Here is a 14482-nt window from a genome sequence, read left to right as displayed (position 1 = left end):
CCATCATGGGGTACTGGACTTCTGACATTACTAATTACCGACAGAAATTGAATGAAACATTTTAATTCAGTGATGAAAAGAGGGGGTGAAGGTGACTGAAAACAAAAAAGCTCCCAAGAAATATGACACAGCTTCAGCAACTGCTGTCTTGACCCAATGGGAAGAACAGACATTAAAATTAAGCCACCAGCAGATGTGCCCTTGTTAGCAGCAACTGGAGACCACAGAAATGAAGAAATCTTCCACAGCTTGGAGCAAACCCAATTTGACATGGTCTGTACATGGTTAATGCCCACTTACAGCCAGAGAACTGCAGAATATAAATGGCCAGTTTTACTGCTATCACCACACCAGAATGCATCTCCTGTTAGTCCAGAGCACATATTTCTTTGCTTCTTTAATCTGTGGGATGGCAAAGACAGGGCTCAGGCTCTGGTGTAATTTAGAGCTCAGGAATTTCCCCATGTGAATCAAATGGGTATTTCTGCAGTGTCCACTGTCCCAGTCACATCACTTATTCCAGCACTGACCAGGAAGGTCAAGGTAAAGACACCACGCCAAAAGATCCCTCACTGCATTTTTTTTGGAAGTGGTGCCAAAATGTTTTTTTTCTCAGGCTGAGGTCAGCTGTAGGAAGTAAAATTTGTAATACAGTTGTAATTCAATGATAGTTCATGGTCTATCGCATTTTAATCATAAGGTAACTGCACACATCTTTGGAATGAAACCTTGGATAAATAGACTGGAAATTGGATGACACTTGTTCCTGGATATCTTGTTCTTTTGAAATTATGATGGTTACAAATAGATTCAAATAGGCCTGAGGTAAAACAAGAGATTGTAATCTCATGTGCACAGTCAAAAAATAATCACAAAAATTAAACAGAGAAATATAAATGTATTCCACTCTCTTCTAAGTAACAGCTGAACAATACCTGACAGATTACCTGCCCATTTAAGACAAAAAAAAAAAGCCTTGCAAAAGAAGACACCTGACCTTTTCAGTTTAAAAAAAATGCCACAGTGGTTTAGTATTTTTTAGTTTAATAATAAGTTTTCCCTTCTGTTTCCTCAAGTTTTTTTATGGAAGAAATCCAACTCTGCTCTGCTCCAGGAGCTCTATCTGGCAGGAAAATAAGAAAATAAAAGTACATGAGAACTGACAATAGGTGGTTGGCAGGGTGCATTGAGGAGTGGGTTTGTTTAGCAGTGCTGAACCACCACACAAATGAGTGTGTTCCTCTTTATTACTTAATTTTCAGCAGCAACAAAATGTTTCAGTGGAGATAGGGATTCCTTCATGCTACATGAGATACACAGCCATTGCAAGGGATGATCCAAAGATTTTTTATCATCTTCCTGTTTTGTTTAAAAATAATTACAAGATATGAGTAGAAATATCCAGAAGAATAGAATAGAATAGAATAGAATAGAATAGAATAGAATAGAATAGAATAGAATAGAATAGAAGCAAACACTCCCTATGAAGTATTTATATGACAGTATAAAATTCACTTGCTAACTACAGTCTCAAAGATTTAACAATGTAGGAGGTGTCTTACACTTTTAAGGTTTGGTTTGGTTTTCCCCATGCTCTTTTTGGGTGGTCAGGTGTATATTTTTCATTCCTCAAAATCTAAAAATCACTTGTCTAGAAAAAAGAAAACCTTCAGAAAAAGCAGCACGTTTAAAACCAACAAATACATTTAGCAAGAAGATACTTCATGCCACTAAGAAGTTCAGGGGAAATATGTTGCAGATGTGTTGGCCTTACACAGGGAAAAAAGGGTTATTAAGAAACCATAACACAGTTGTGACCTCACCCAGCAGATAGTGCTGCTGAGGGTAATAATTTTTTGTGATCCAATCTGCTATCTAACTTTGGAACAACTTGGATGACACAGCTTTTTTAATGGATTGCTTAAAAATGAATGTTTCTGCATCAGAAGAGTGTTTTGGCTTCCAAAGAATGTGGTAGGTTATTGGCTTTGTTTCAATTCAAGAAATGGAAGATACAGATCTGATTAAGGTGGGGCACAAGCAGGCCATGGCACTCTGGAAGGCTTGGAGAATGCATGGTGAAGGAAAGGAATGAAGAGAGATAGGAAGATAGGAATCTCTGAACTGTTTTTGTAAGATTAAGTTTTTAAAATAGTAAGTTTTTTCGAGACTGCGTTTTAAACAGAATTAAATAACACCTGTGTGAGGGGTCTTTCAGAGATGTGGGAAATGCACTGGCTTTCATTCTAACATTCCCATTCACAGGTACAAAGGACACAGTCTTGGTTTTTTTAAACAGGCAATGAAAATATAGACATATATAAATATGTCCATTTACAATGACATTTTTTTGTCTTCCAGCTGGAGCAAACCTCTTTTTCAGCTGTTGAGGTTATGAGCATCTCACGACCAGTAAAAGGAATAGAAGGGAAAATTGTCAATGGCAGAAGGTAGTAACCCTTCTGGTGCTGGGATGCATCCTCTGTGTTCAGGGGACTGCACTGGTGAGGGAAAAGACCCTCTGTCCCTTGAAATGAACTGCATCCTCTGCCACACTCTCTCCAAGAAATCCTGGTGGTGATGACCTTACTTTTCATTGTTCTCTGCAGATGAATCCCAGTTTTGGGCTGCACATAAACCTGACAGGGCTGTCGTTCAGATAAGAAGGATTCTGTTTAGGATTCTGTTTAGGAGATAAGGCACACACTGTGAACAATAGGCAGCACTAATCTGGGTTTTGGTTGCATAATTTGTATGAACTATTTATTCATATCTAGCAAAAAGTGCACACCTTCTCCTGGAAATCCCAAACAACACTGTCTTGGATACAGGTTTCCATGACATTAAAAGTGCAAACCACTGCTGCTCACATCAAACAACCAACTCAGCAGACTCAGATCTTCTATAGAGGAGAGCAAATAACACCTGAGGCAGTAGCTACAAGGAGAAAAAAGAGATTGCTGGCTAGTGTTTGTGCAAGTGTTTTGTCTTGCAGTATAAATACACACAAACAGATGATTGCTCATAATGCAGATCTGATTATATGTCATCAAGAGAGGAGATAGGGCTGTTATTACGTTGTTTGTTTGGAATGAATGACACTATTAGTGCTACTGGTAGTTCCGGCAGGGAACTCAGCCAGCAATCCCAGCATCACTTCTGAAACACACAAGCCTTGCGTGCAAAACAGTCAGGGGCAATTTCTTAAAAAAACCCCAAACATCCAAACCACCCAGTGGTTGCAAAGTGCTTAGGCATCTGCCTGAGCTTACTTTTCACTGCATGCAGAGTTGCACTGAAATCACCAGTGATCCTTGAAAGCATAAATTGTTTACTCAAATACAGCCTAAAAGATGAAAAAGCATCAGTAATACATTTTCTAAAGGCACAAAGGACAACTGTTTTTATTTTTCTGCAAAGAGAATGTAAGACTCTAAGACGTGACATCACATGATTAAGGGATCTCCTCTAATTTGCCATTAAAGCAGCAAACTGGAATCATTATTACCCATCCCTCAGCAACTGAGTGCAGTGTATAATTTCCATGTATGTCAGAAGAGAGGGAGAGATGGAAAATCATTTAATCTGCCTGCAAATCTGCCCTTAGGCAATGCCAGGGGTACAACTTCATGACATCTGTGGCAGAGCCCAGTGTGATCCAGAGGAAGGATTCCTCTTCAAACCAGCTGCACCCAGAGTGCAACCTGTAAAAATCAAGATACATCAAAATGGCCTTTTAAACAATTCTGTTAGCAAGGGACTTATAGTTCATGGCAGTTTCTCTGTAGTCCACTGAAGGAAAAGTCTCAGGCTAACAAAAGTCTTACAGAAAAAACAAGACTGTATTAAAATCACAAACCAATGATTTTGGGGCCAAGTGATCTAATGTTTCAAACCAACAAAATAATAATAGACTGGAAGTTTATATATTTTATGATAGGAATTCCTTTCAGGATCAGAGTGGAGCACACAGGGATAGGGTAAAAGGTAATTTCTTCTTCTGCTTGGAAATATGACTGTTTTTAAAAAATGTGTGCTTATGTTTGTGTGCCTTTATACGGATAATGAAGGTTAACAGAGATCAGTTAAGTGGAAACTTGTGTCAAAAGAAGAGCAGAGCATACATGAGGCAGAAGAGCTCAGAAGAGCTCTGGGGAGGATTCGCCACGAATGCCATGGGAAACCACAGTAGTATAAGGAAAAGTGTTGCCCCTGGATTCCTGCCTTCCCCATGCAGATGAATGTATGTCTGTCAGACACTATGCACTCCAAAGTTTATGTCTGCCATCAGTTGTACTATGCCCCTGTTCTAGAAAGTTCTACATTCTCTGTTTCCCCATTAGTTCTCTCGAGTCAACCACTCCTTCCCCTTGTTCCCATTGGTCCAGTTTATGCCAGTCTGTCCCTGCTCCCCCCTTACACCCCCTTCCCACTGGACTGTTTGTACTCCAGCCACCCCTTGCCTTTCCCAGTTATATACTCTGGCCCCTCCTTCCCCGGTCACTCTTGCAGCCCACTCCCCCTGCTCCCATCTCCTTCGTTGTCATTCTCCTCAATAAACCCACTTGGATTACAGGGGCTCAAGAGCCCTCCTGTCTCTTGGTGGAGACTTTATTACACTATCCAGGCACCTGTGGTCTAGCCAACAATGGGCTGCCCTGCAGGACAAGGCTCAGGTTGCCCGCAGGGCACGTGTTGTGAAGAAGGGATATCACCCCTCTCCAGGCCCAGAACCTACTCTGTGGTCCTGGTGATGACTCCATCCCTGTAACTCCTACAGCCTTCCTTAAATTCCCTTCCAGAGTAGGTATGTACAGGTGTTGCCCTGATTCTTAAGATTTTCTAAAGCCTTCTGAGTTTACATTCTTGTTGAGAATTTTCTCACACGACTTTCTGTAAACAATGTTTTGCATTCCTCCATAGAGGCGGAGAAATTTGATGTACTGGTAGTTTGTCCAATGTCATTGGAGAGGTGGCACATTCACCCTCCAACCCACTGTCACCTTTGGAGAAGTATAAATGCTGGAGTCAGAAAATAAACTTCCTCTTTTTCACCTTTGCAATAGCAGCGGCTCGTGTTGTGTTTTCACTTGTCCTGTAGTGACACACAGGCTATACCTTTGATCTGTTCGCCTTGTATTTCCTGTGATAAATTATAATTGGGCATTTATTGGCTATTATCCTTCACCTTTGATGCAGTTTTTTTGTGGCATAGCCATCCTGTGGATTCCCATGAAGGCTTTTCTTTCACTCTGTAGGTACCTGCAATCAGCAGTGATACTGGAGGTACTGATTCCCAGAGCAGGTGGCCTCACTGTGCTCTCTGTACTGCTACAGATCAACAGCACTGTGGTCATTTAAGGGAAAGGAGAAAGGAAAAAAGGCCAGCAATGCTTATTTCCCCCCCTTTCTATAAATATAAATACTCTTTAGAGAAATTTTCCAGGTCAGTTTTACTCAGTGCTTGACTAATACCACAATTTATGTCAAGCTTCACAAGTAAATGTGGTGTTGCCCAAGCAATCCTGCCCAGCATTCACTGGGTGAGCCCCCACAGGACTAGCCTGAGACATGTCTGAACTGAAAAATTAAGCACCTGGCTACCTCTGTCTCCTCTGTATCTCTGCCATGGATGGAGTGGCTCTTATTTCTTCAGCCTGATCAGAAACAAGCCGGTCTAAAATCTACTTCTGAAAACTTCCCTCTGAAGTGACAGCAAAATGCTACTACATTGATTTAAACAGGTTACAAAAGAAAAGCCATTTTTCTTAAAAATATTAGAGACTTTTGACCTTTAAAAAATAGATAGTTGACACTTTCTCCTGTCACTTTTCCTTGTGAACATGAAAAACTTGTCTCCCTGTCATGATTTATTGAACAGAAGGGAGTTACAGGGTAATATCTCTTAGCAGATATTGATGTTTCAGAAATGAAATCAAGGACTGACTCTTCTCATCATCTCTTTACTTTGCTGAAGATACACACACGTGTTGTACTGGCGTTACTAAATAAGTAGAAAACCCATTTAACCAACTGAACACTAATAGCAACTCCACACTTGGAGTCAGATAGTGCATCAGTCTTTGAGGGAGATTATCAGGAGGTGCAAATGCTCGCCTTCCTGTCTTCTCCAAAGGGCATGAAACCATGTTCTCAAAAAAAAAATCCCTGCAGGCATGGAAAAAAAAATAATTCTGCACAGCAGACAGAAGCAAAGGGGATTTTATTTCTATCTGTGCTTTAGCACCATGCCAGCAATCCAGATGAAAGTCTGTGGAGAGTTTGGTTGCATCAAATTAATTGTCCATGTAAAGGTTTTAAATTGGTCTCTCTAATCTGAAAAAGCACACTATTAGTCTGCAGAATTGGGACTGATAACAACCAGATTCAACAGACGAAGCTACATCACTATAAGAATTGATTTTATAATCAGTACAGTTTGAGAAGGACAAACATCTCCTCAAACTCCAGCACTAAGGGAGTATATTACAGTCCTTCCAGTTTATTGCCAGCAATGCTGAAAATGCATGAAACTTTGTAGGATCAAACAAGAAAAAGGGTCTTTGGAGAAAATGGCAACTTTCCACAGAAATCTGCCTCCACACAGGCAGCCCAGAGAGATGGGGCTCAGAACTCAGTGCACTCCAGCCCCTGGGACAGACATATCTGCTGCTCCCCGCTTCAGGAATTACTAAATTTTATCTTTGGCTATGAAAGCTTGCAGGGAAGACAGACAAATGTGTGTAAGATAGAAACACCCACTCAGTCAATGGCACTTTTCCCCTTCAGGTATAATGGGCTCCAGAGGATGTTAAGACCATGCTGGCAGACAAAGATGGGTGTTCAGCTGAGGAAGGGACCTTCTCTTTCAGAGATGCTGATATTCCTAAGTTGTAACTCCTTCCATGGAAATGGGCAAGCAACAATTATTGCCACTTATCTTTTATTACTCCTTTCTTGGCTTTAGTAGCCAGTTAATGATGAATAGTTTATTAAGATGACCTGGGGAGAAGAAGAAATTACATTGGAGACAATCATTCGGGAGAGCAGCTGAACAAAGAACTTCAGCAAATAATTTCTGGGAAAAATCAATAGGCAGACTGTCTTGGGCTGGGAGAACATGTGGCTTCCAGAACCCAAAGTCTAGGGATAGCCTTTCCAAACAGATCATCCTGAAGCAGATGCTACCAGATACTTCAGCAGACAGTTTTGAAATGCTTTAAGGAAGTTCACATTCATGAGAGGCCTCTGGAAGACAGTTCATTACTAATTCAAATATGTTACAGAAACAGGAATATCCAGAATAACAACTGCCTCAGATAGGCACAATCTAACATTTTAGCTAAGACAGGAAATTCTAAAACAAAATTGTTCTTACTCCTCAATTTTTTGCATTAAACATCTGTGGGAATCCAGAGCTTCCCTCTGGCTACCCTGGAAGGTCTGGGACCCTGGCAGGGGGTCAGGAACCCCCCTGGACAGAGACCCCAGAGACACTGTCTGTGATCTCTGTCCATGGAAAAGAGTTTTCAATCTTACAGGAAGAATTACAAGCTCTGAGTGTTTGATATAAGTAATAATCAGTGTGGCACGGGTGCAAAAGTAGAATTTTAGGATTCTAGATAAGGGGTTCAAAAGGGGCAAGATGGAGGAAATTGGGCATGGGCGTGCCTTGTCCTTTTTCTTCTTCTTCATGCCTTCCATAATTTCACTGTAGTGTTGGCAGTTTTCTGTTGGTTTAGGCTGGGGACACACTGTTCAATGCAGGTGATAGATATTGGCACATTATTGTAAATATAGCACAGGTAGTTTCTGGTATTTAATGTTTGTAACATCCCACTGAGGGCAGAGCCCCACACGCTGCCCTGCAGGACAGACCTGAGGCAGGGCAGTAGAACATGTTAGAGATAAACAGAATAAACCACCTTGAAACCAGCACAGACGAATTATGACTTCTTCTTTGGCTGAAAGACAGAGACTTTCTGCAATCTTGGGATCATTTAAATATCACGGGTTCTGACAAACACCCTCCCAGAACACAGTATTATTCACCAGAGCAAATCATATAGTACATACACCCACTTCAGTGAAAATAAATCTCCGTGACTTGACCCATCATAAGAAAAATATTAGTATTGCCTAATGTTAAGCCCAATTATGAATATAGACATCATCCAACAGTTGCCAGCACCATGTACTACATCTTTCAAATGTTCTCCTGAAAAGGTTTAGGTTTCTCTTATTCAGTGTTAAGAGTTCTCTCTGTGAATTATTCTTTTCCAGCAGAGAGATTTCCTTGTCTCCTCTTTTCTATTTGCATTCATCCTTCCCTTCCATAAAAGCAACTTACTATTCTTATGTTTTGTGTCTAACTGAAGCCTTGACCCTACAAACTCTTATCCTTGAGCTTTGGCACCAGGCTCAGCTAAGATGGTACTGAATAAATGTTTGTATGACTACATATAGCCTAACCAGGAAAAGGATATTCTTTTATGCTTCCAAATTTAAATCCAAACCTTTGCCTTGCAACAGACTGCCAGAGAAAAAAACATGCAGCACCAAGAAGCTACTAAATCAAAAGCTTTACAAAACAAGTGTACAACAAGACTGATTTATCTAATTATGACATCATTTCATGATATCATGAGCAGAAAAAAGTACTGCTAACCCCAAATCTGCAGGTTCTATATTGGAGGATGCAGAGATGACATGCAAACATGGGAATTGCACACAATCCCTAACCTTTTTGCTAAGTGGCAGCAAAGAGGAGCCTGAATCAAAATACCTAGAATCTTTTGCAAATAACTGAATAGCTGTCCACTATGAAACCTTGGAAAATCTATGCTTCCACCTGAGTTACAGCCCTTATCTGCAAACACTGCAAGGCTGCATACAGATAAGAAAGTCTTAACAGGGGGAAAGAAAGATGTCATAAAGCTTGGGCCAAAATTCACTATAATAAGTTTCTGTGTTTGTGTGTGTATACACACAATATTCCAATAAAAGCAATAAAAATTACAAATCCATTGCCACAGGATGGTTCTTACTCACTGAAAGCAGGCAGCAGCTGTCTTTCTGCACACCTCACCCCATTTCCAAGGAGGCTGCTGTAACCATTGCTCTGTACCCCACTCTGGAGAAGCACTAAACAAAGGCTTTCTCCTCTTGTGGGGCTTTCACAAGGAAATCCTCAGGCTGGACCCAGCCCTTTGATGGGGAGCCTTCAGGCAGAACCATTCCATAGGAATGAGGCAAACCCCTTGAGAACCCAGAGGCAATTCTCAGCCACTTGGCAACAACCTGTTCCTCCTGTGTCAGAGTATTTTGATCTCCCTGGGAACCATTCTCCTCCCCTCTATCCTGGGTCATATACAACTGGGGCACAGAAGGAAGTTTGACCTAGAGATGATGCAAAAAGCCTCACTGGAATTAGCTCTTCCTTCTTCATCAAGGGAGAAGAGGAATCTTCCTCTCTAGCCACAGCACAAAAGAAGGGGGCTGAAAAAGAAATGTGGTTTGAATAAAAAAATTATGTTTTCCTTAGAAGTAGCTGGGTCTATTCCTTTGCTGAACAGTATTGCATATACTTTTGATATTTTTTTCTGTCTGACTTCCCGTATTGATGTAAATAAAATTGAATTTACAGTGTTTTCACACTGAAGCAAAACCATTTTTTTCAGTATTTCCAGTAAAACCCTTTGAGAAAATACTACTGATAAGGGGGAAAAACAATTCCTGAAGAGATCCCAAACCACAAAAATCACCATTTGGAAAAGTCATGCTGATGAAACACACTTAGAAAATAAATAAAGAAAATTAAATCAATAATTTCCAATAAATATAATTTCTAATAAATATTGCTTAAGTTGAGACCAAAGAAGATTTCAGACTCTGCAGCAGAAGGAATGAAAATCCATTGATTTTAATAGTGGATATGTATTTACATTAGCATTCTACATTTTAGAGAAGTGCATATTTTCCTGCAATTTTGAATAAGTGTTTTCTCTAGAAAGCACACAGCTCAGTACACAGAAGTACACAAAATTAAAGGCAAGCCTGTGACCCCAAATTAGCTCAGATTTAAAGGAATGTTAAACACTGAATTAAAGCTAAAAGAAAAATGATATACTGTTTCTTTTCCCACCAGATGGGGAAAAACACATGATTTTTTGGATTATTTTAATAGCAGAATGAAGAAACAAATAATGAAGAAACATAATATTATGGAACATGATCAGAATTCCCTCTGAAAGATACTTTATCTTGAAATTACTCAAATTTGGACCAGATGCCTGGACACAAGAACATTTTTCTTACATGCAGAAAGATCCAGCAAACAGAAAGCAACCAGCAACACCAGCACGCAGCATGTTCTTCTACACAAAGATAATAGGGTTGCATTATACTTTTTCCACCAGTTCCAAGATGGTAAAAAGACTTTATTGATGTGGATGGCAAAAATCTTACATTTATCTACAGATGAGGCACAGCTTGGCCAAAGCAATCAACGTTCCCAGAGTGCAACAGAAAGGAGTGTGGCTCTGGCTAAGAAATTCCCCATGTGAATCCCCTGTGTTCCATGTGAATGCCTTTGGTGAGTACAGATTATGCAGCAGCTTAAGTATGTGGGGGTTTTAATTTTTGTCTTTGCCCTGGGGGCTGAATTACTGAAATCATGCAACTCGTACCTCAAAATGTCAGGGTCAGGACAGTAGCACCTATTTAACTTCAGGACCACACAAAGCCCCGCATCAGATGTTTTGGATTTAGTTGATCCTAATGAATTCAAACATACTTGTATATTTTGATTTTTTTGGGGTGTGTTTTCTCGTGTGTGTGTTTGGTTGTTTTTTTTGTCTTTTTTCAACTGACACACACTTTTAATCAATTTTATAACATATTTTCCATTAAATGAATGAATCTCTGTGAGCATGCAAGTCCCAAGAAGCCACACAGAACATATTTATCTGTAAGACCTGTTAAAAGAGATTAATGCTGCAAAATGACTCCACTTCTCACTTTTTTCTCTGTGTGCTGCTAAAGTCAATTTAAGGACATTCATCCACTGAAGAGTGGGAAGGGCAGAGAAATTCCCCTGGAGTTTAGGGTATGACCTGAACTCAGGACACAGCTCTCTCTGACATAGACCTGTGACTCTCCTAGATCCATTCTGCCTCATCATTCAGAATCCAGAAGGGTGGCACCAGGATGCACGGTTTGATGTCCTCCTCCTTAAAGACGTACAGGGGAGACTGTCAGGAGAGCTCAGATGTGACGGTGACATGATTGCTTAGGAAGGTGCCAAAGGAGAAGAAGGAGGCCCACATTAAACAGGGAGAATGCACTTGAGTTTCTTTTAGGTCACATTTAGTTAAAAGTGAGGTAAAAAGACTTAATCGATGTGGATGGCAAAAATCTTTCATTTATCCACAGATGAGGCACAGGATAGCCAAAGCAATCAAACCTTCCCAGAGCTCCCCACAAAGGCGTGTGGACACCCACTGAGACCCCATTTCAAAGTCTGGCCAAGAGAGGCTGCTGCTGCTGACAGCCAGCTGTGGCAGCCTGAGCTCGAAATGAATCACCATCTCCTGAGGGCACAGGCTGAGATCACCCTCTCATGCTATGTCAGCCATCAGCCTAGCCAAGTGAAAATAAAACATTCATCACACACATGCGGACTGGATATGAACAAATGACCCAGAAATCTGGGGGGTTCCAAGTCCTATTACCCTCTGCCTGAGCCATTCTGCTGTCACACGAAACTTGTTGTGACATATTTTGTGTGGGCTGCTGGGTGGGGGTAGTAGAGAACAACCCAAAGCCTACTTTGTCATTTAGTCCTAAAATTATGTATAACTCATTCAACATACAAATAAAAGAAAAAAAAACCTGCCATGAAGAGGAAAATATGGTAGCAAGGGAAAAACTTCCGTGTTACATATTAGGTCTTCATTTGAATTCCAGCATACATCTGAATGAATTATATTTTTTAATTTGTTTAACTATGCTAATAGCCACCATGCACTAGTGGTTTTAGCAGTATTTTCTCTTTATATGTGTGACTCAAGAATTGCCATAGCAACTTGCTTCCTAATTAGCCTTCAGTTACTAACAATCAATACAATTAGACAAGGTCACCGCTGGAGTAAGAGCTGGAGTAAGCTCTACAGATTTTAAAAAAGGCCACTGAGAGTGAATAACAGCAAGAAGAGGAAGAGAGGGCTCCTGGATGGTCTTCCCCAAAGAAGGGTGGTCTTCCCCAAAGAACAATTATTGCTCTGCCATTACCCACTCTCCTGTGAACCACAGGAGTTGTGGTAAATGAGAGATTTGTCACGAGTGCACAGAGCTTTCAGCCTGCCAACAGATTCACAAAATATAGGGAATAGAAGCATCCCTATGTGTGCAGATAAAAAGATACCTTACTGTCACATTGCTGGGACTGATGCTGATTGCACATCACCAAAATCAAGAGCAATGATGTCCTAGATTTTTATCAATATGAAGTCAATCTCCCTGTATGAGAAAGCTGCCTGAAACCTGGAGACTGTCCAGGTCACAGGAAGGTGCTGCCTGGGAGTTAAGCCTGTACAATGCTTAGCTGAGATCCCATTAGGAGAGCCTCTGTCTGGAGACCTGAGTGACTGCCCACTGCCGACACAATTCCCCCCTCATTTTTACAGCCTGTTTCAGTTGTTAACATGTTATCTGTTACCCTGAAAGCACAGTGCCTGGCAGCACTGTAGGGTGGAAATATAATGTGCTGTTCAGAGCTACTCTGGGTCCTGGGAATACAAAACAGGATCCTTGATATTGACAGATGATGGCTTGTGAAAAACCACTTTACTTGTTAGTGTGTTTAAGTCTGCTACCAAGAAACACAGGCAAAACCAAGCTTATTTTTAAATAAACAGTTTGTGTTGTCAATTATGCCTGGGCACATGGCTGTCACAGATGAACTGAAATCCTTTTATTTCCTCTGTAGAAATTCATTGCCTCAATGGCTCTGCCCTCTGTTCCTCCCTGGAGGTTACTCCTCCAATGTGCTGCAAATGTGCCTCCAGCCTCAGCTCTTGGCACTGGGTCCCCCAGCAGAGGGTCGGAATCAGGGAATGGAGGAGCCAGGATGTGGCACATGGTGAAAATGTAATGACAAAACAGTCTGGACTGTGCTGTGTGAGGGCACTTCGAGTCATGAATTTTGAGGCAGTAAGTCTTGACCTTCCTCCACACAGGATGTCTCAAAGAAGGATGAGAGGGTTTTAAAGCTCAAAAAAGGCAGCTTTTATTAGAATATCAACTAGGATAATTAACTTCAAAGCAGAAAAACCTTACAGGATATTGGAAGAGAACTGGGAAGATTTTATATCCTCCCTACCCTGACATCCAATGCCTTTGGAAGTTTGGAGTTCATAAAATAGTACAGGTTGGAAGGGACTTTTCAAGGTCATCCAGTCCACCTTTCCAGAGGGACATATATGAGACCAGGTGGCTCAGAGACCAGAACAACCTGACCTTAAATATTGCCAGGGATGGCTCATCCACCACCTCTCTGGGCAAGACATTCCAGTGGTTCAGCACACAAACAGCAGAAACCTTCTTTATAAGTAATCCAAATCAACCCTCTTTTAGTTTAAAACCACTACTCCTTTTCCTGTTGCAACAGGCCCTGCTGAAAAGCTTGTCCCCCTCTTTTGTGCAGTCCATCTCTAAACACTGAAGGGACTAGTTCCTCAATGGCAAGCTCTGCCCAGACCTCCTGTAAATCCTGTCCATCACCCCTGGGGCTGCTCCCCGCTCTCCAGGGCAGACCTTGAGTGACACATATCCATCTCTGGCTTCTAACTCTCCTACCACTTGCAGCCCCTTAAAGCTACAAAGCCCCTTAATCCCACAAAGGAAATATCCAACAGCCCTTCCTCCAGGGAGCTCTGCTGCTGCCGGCTCTCCCAAAGAGCCTCATCTAATTGGAAACAGAAATAATAAATAAGCACGTTCTTTTCACTGCGTCGTGCTCACCCCCTCTCACAGCACAGATGGGAAAAGCATAAATCTTAAAATTCTAGCACAAGAAGCCTTGAAAATATGGAGAATAAAGATGAAAAACAGATCATTATAAAAACCTTATTCCAAATAAAAGATAAGATTGACAAAGGGATTAGACATGTCTAATGAGCACCTTCACTTCACAATTGCACTAGGAAGGATAAACATTTCCAGATAAAGATGTAAATCTTTGTGCTCTTGAGCAGAAAAGCAAGACAGAAGTAAACAATGCTTCCAAATAACAAAACCTGGTTTAATTCTGTCCCCACATGAAATTCTGCATTACTCCTGCTTTTAGTGAAGAAACTTCCAAGCACAAGACAAAATGGAGAGACCGTTCCTGACATTTGTGTTGAGAAACCTTCTATTTATTAAGTGCATTTATTTTCCTCAGAGGAGGAAGCACCCTATGAGGTGGACAAAATATATTCTC

At 41.0% G+C, this 14482-nt stretch overlaps 1 protein-coding gene and 1 long non-coding RNA gene across 5 annotated transcripts in view; one reads left to right on the top strand and one right to left on the bottom strand.

The window, feature by feature from the left end:
• Positions 1–14482, bottom strand: part of FSHR (follicle stimulating hormone receptor) — a 198349-nt gene that overhangs the window by 26819 nt on the left and 157048 nt on the right. The gene's annotated exons all lie outside the window — the stretch shown is intronic.
• LOC146768019 (uncharacterized) overlaps positions 1–14482 on the top strand; it is a 110901-nt gene that overhangs the window by 92922 nt on the left and 3497 nt on the right. The window contains exon 3 of the long non-coding RNA XR_014953957.1: positions 10480–10594. This is a non-coding gene — a long non-coding RNA (uncharacterized LOC146768019). The remainder of the gene's footprint in view (positions 1–10479; positions 10595–14482) is intronic.

This window comes from Lonchura striata, chromosome 3, assembly GCF_050655825.1.
Source record: "Lonchura striata isolate lonStrDom1 chromosome 3, ASM5065582v1, whole genome shotgun sequence".
Classification (NCBI taxonomy): domain Eukaryota; kingdom Metazoa; phylum Chordata; class Aves; order Passeriformes; family Estrildidae; genus Lonchura; species Lonchura striata.
This window is presented reverse-complemented; position numbering and strand designations above follow the sequence as displayed.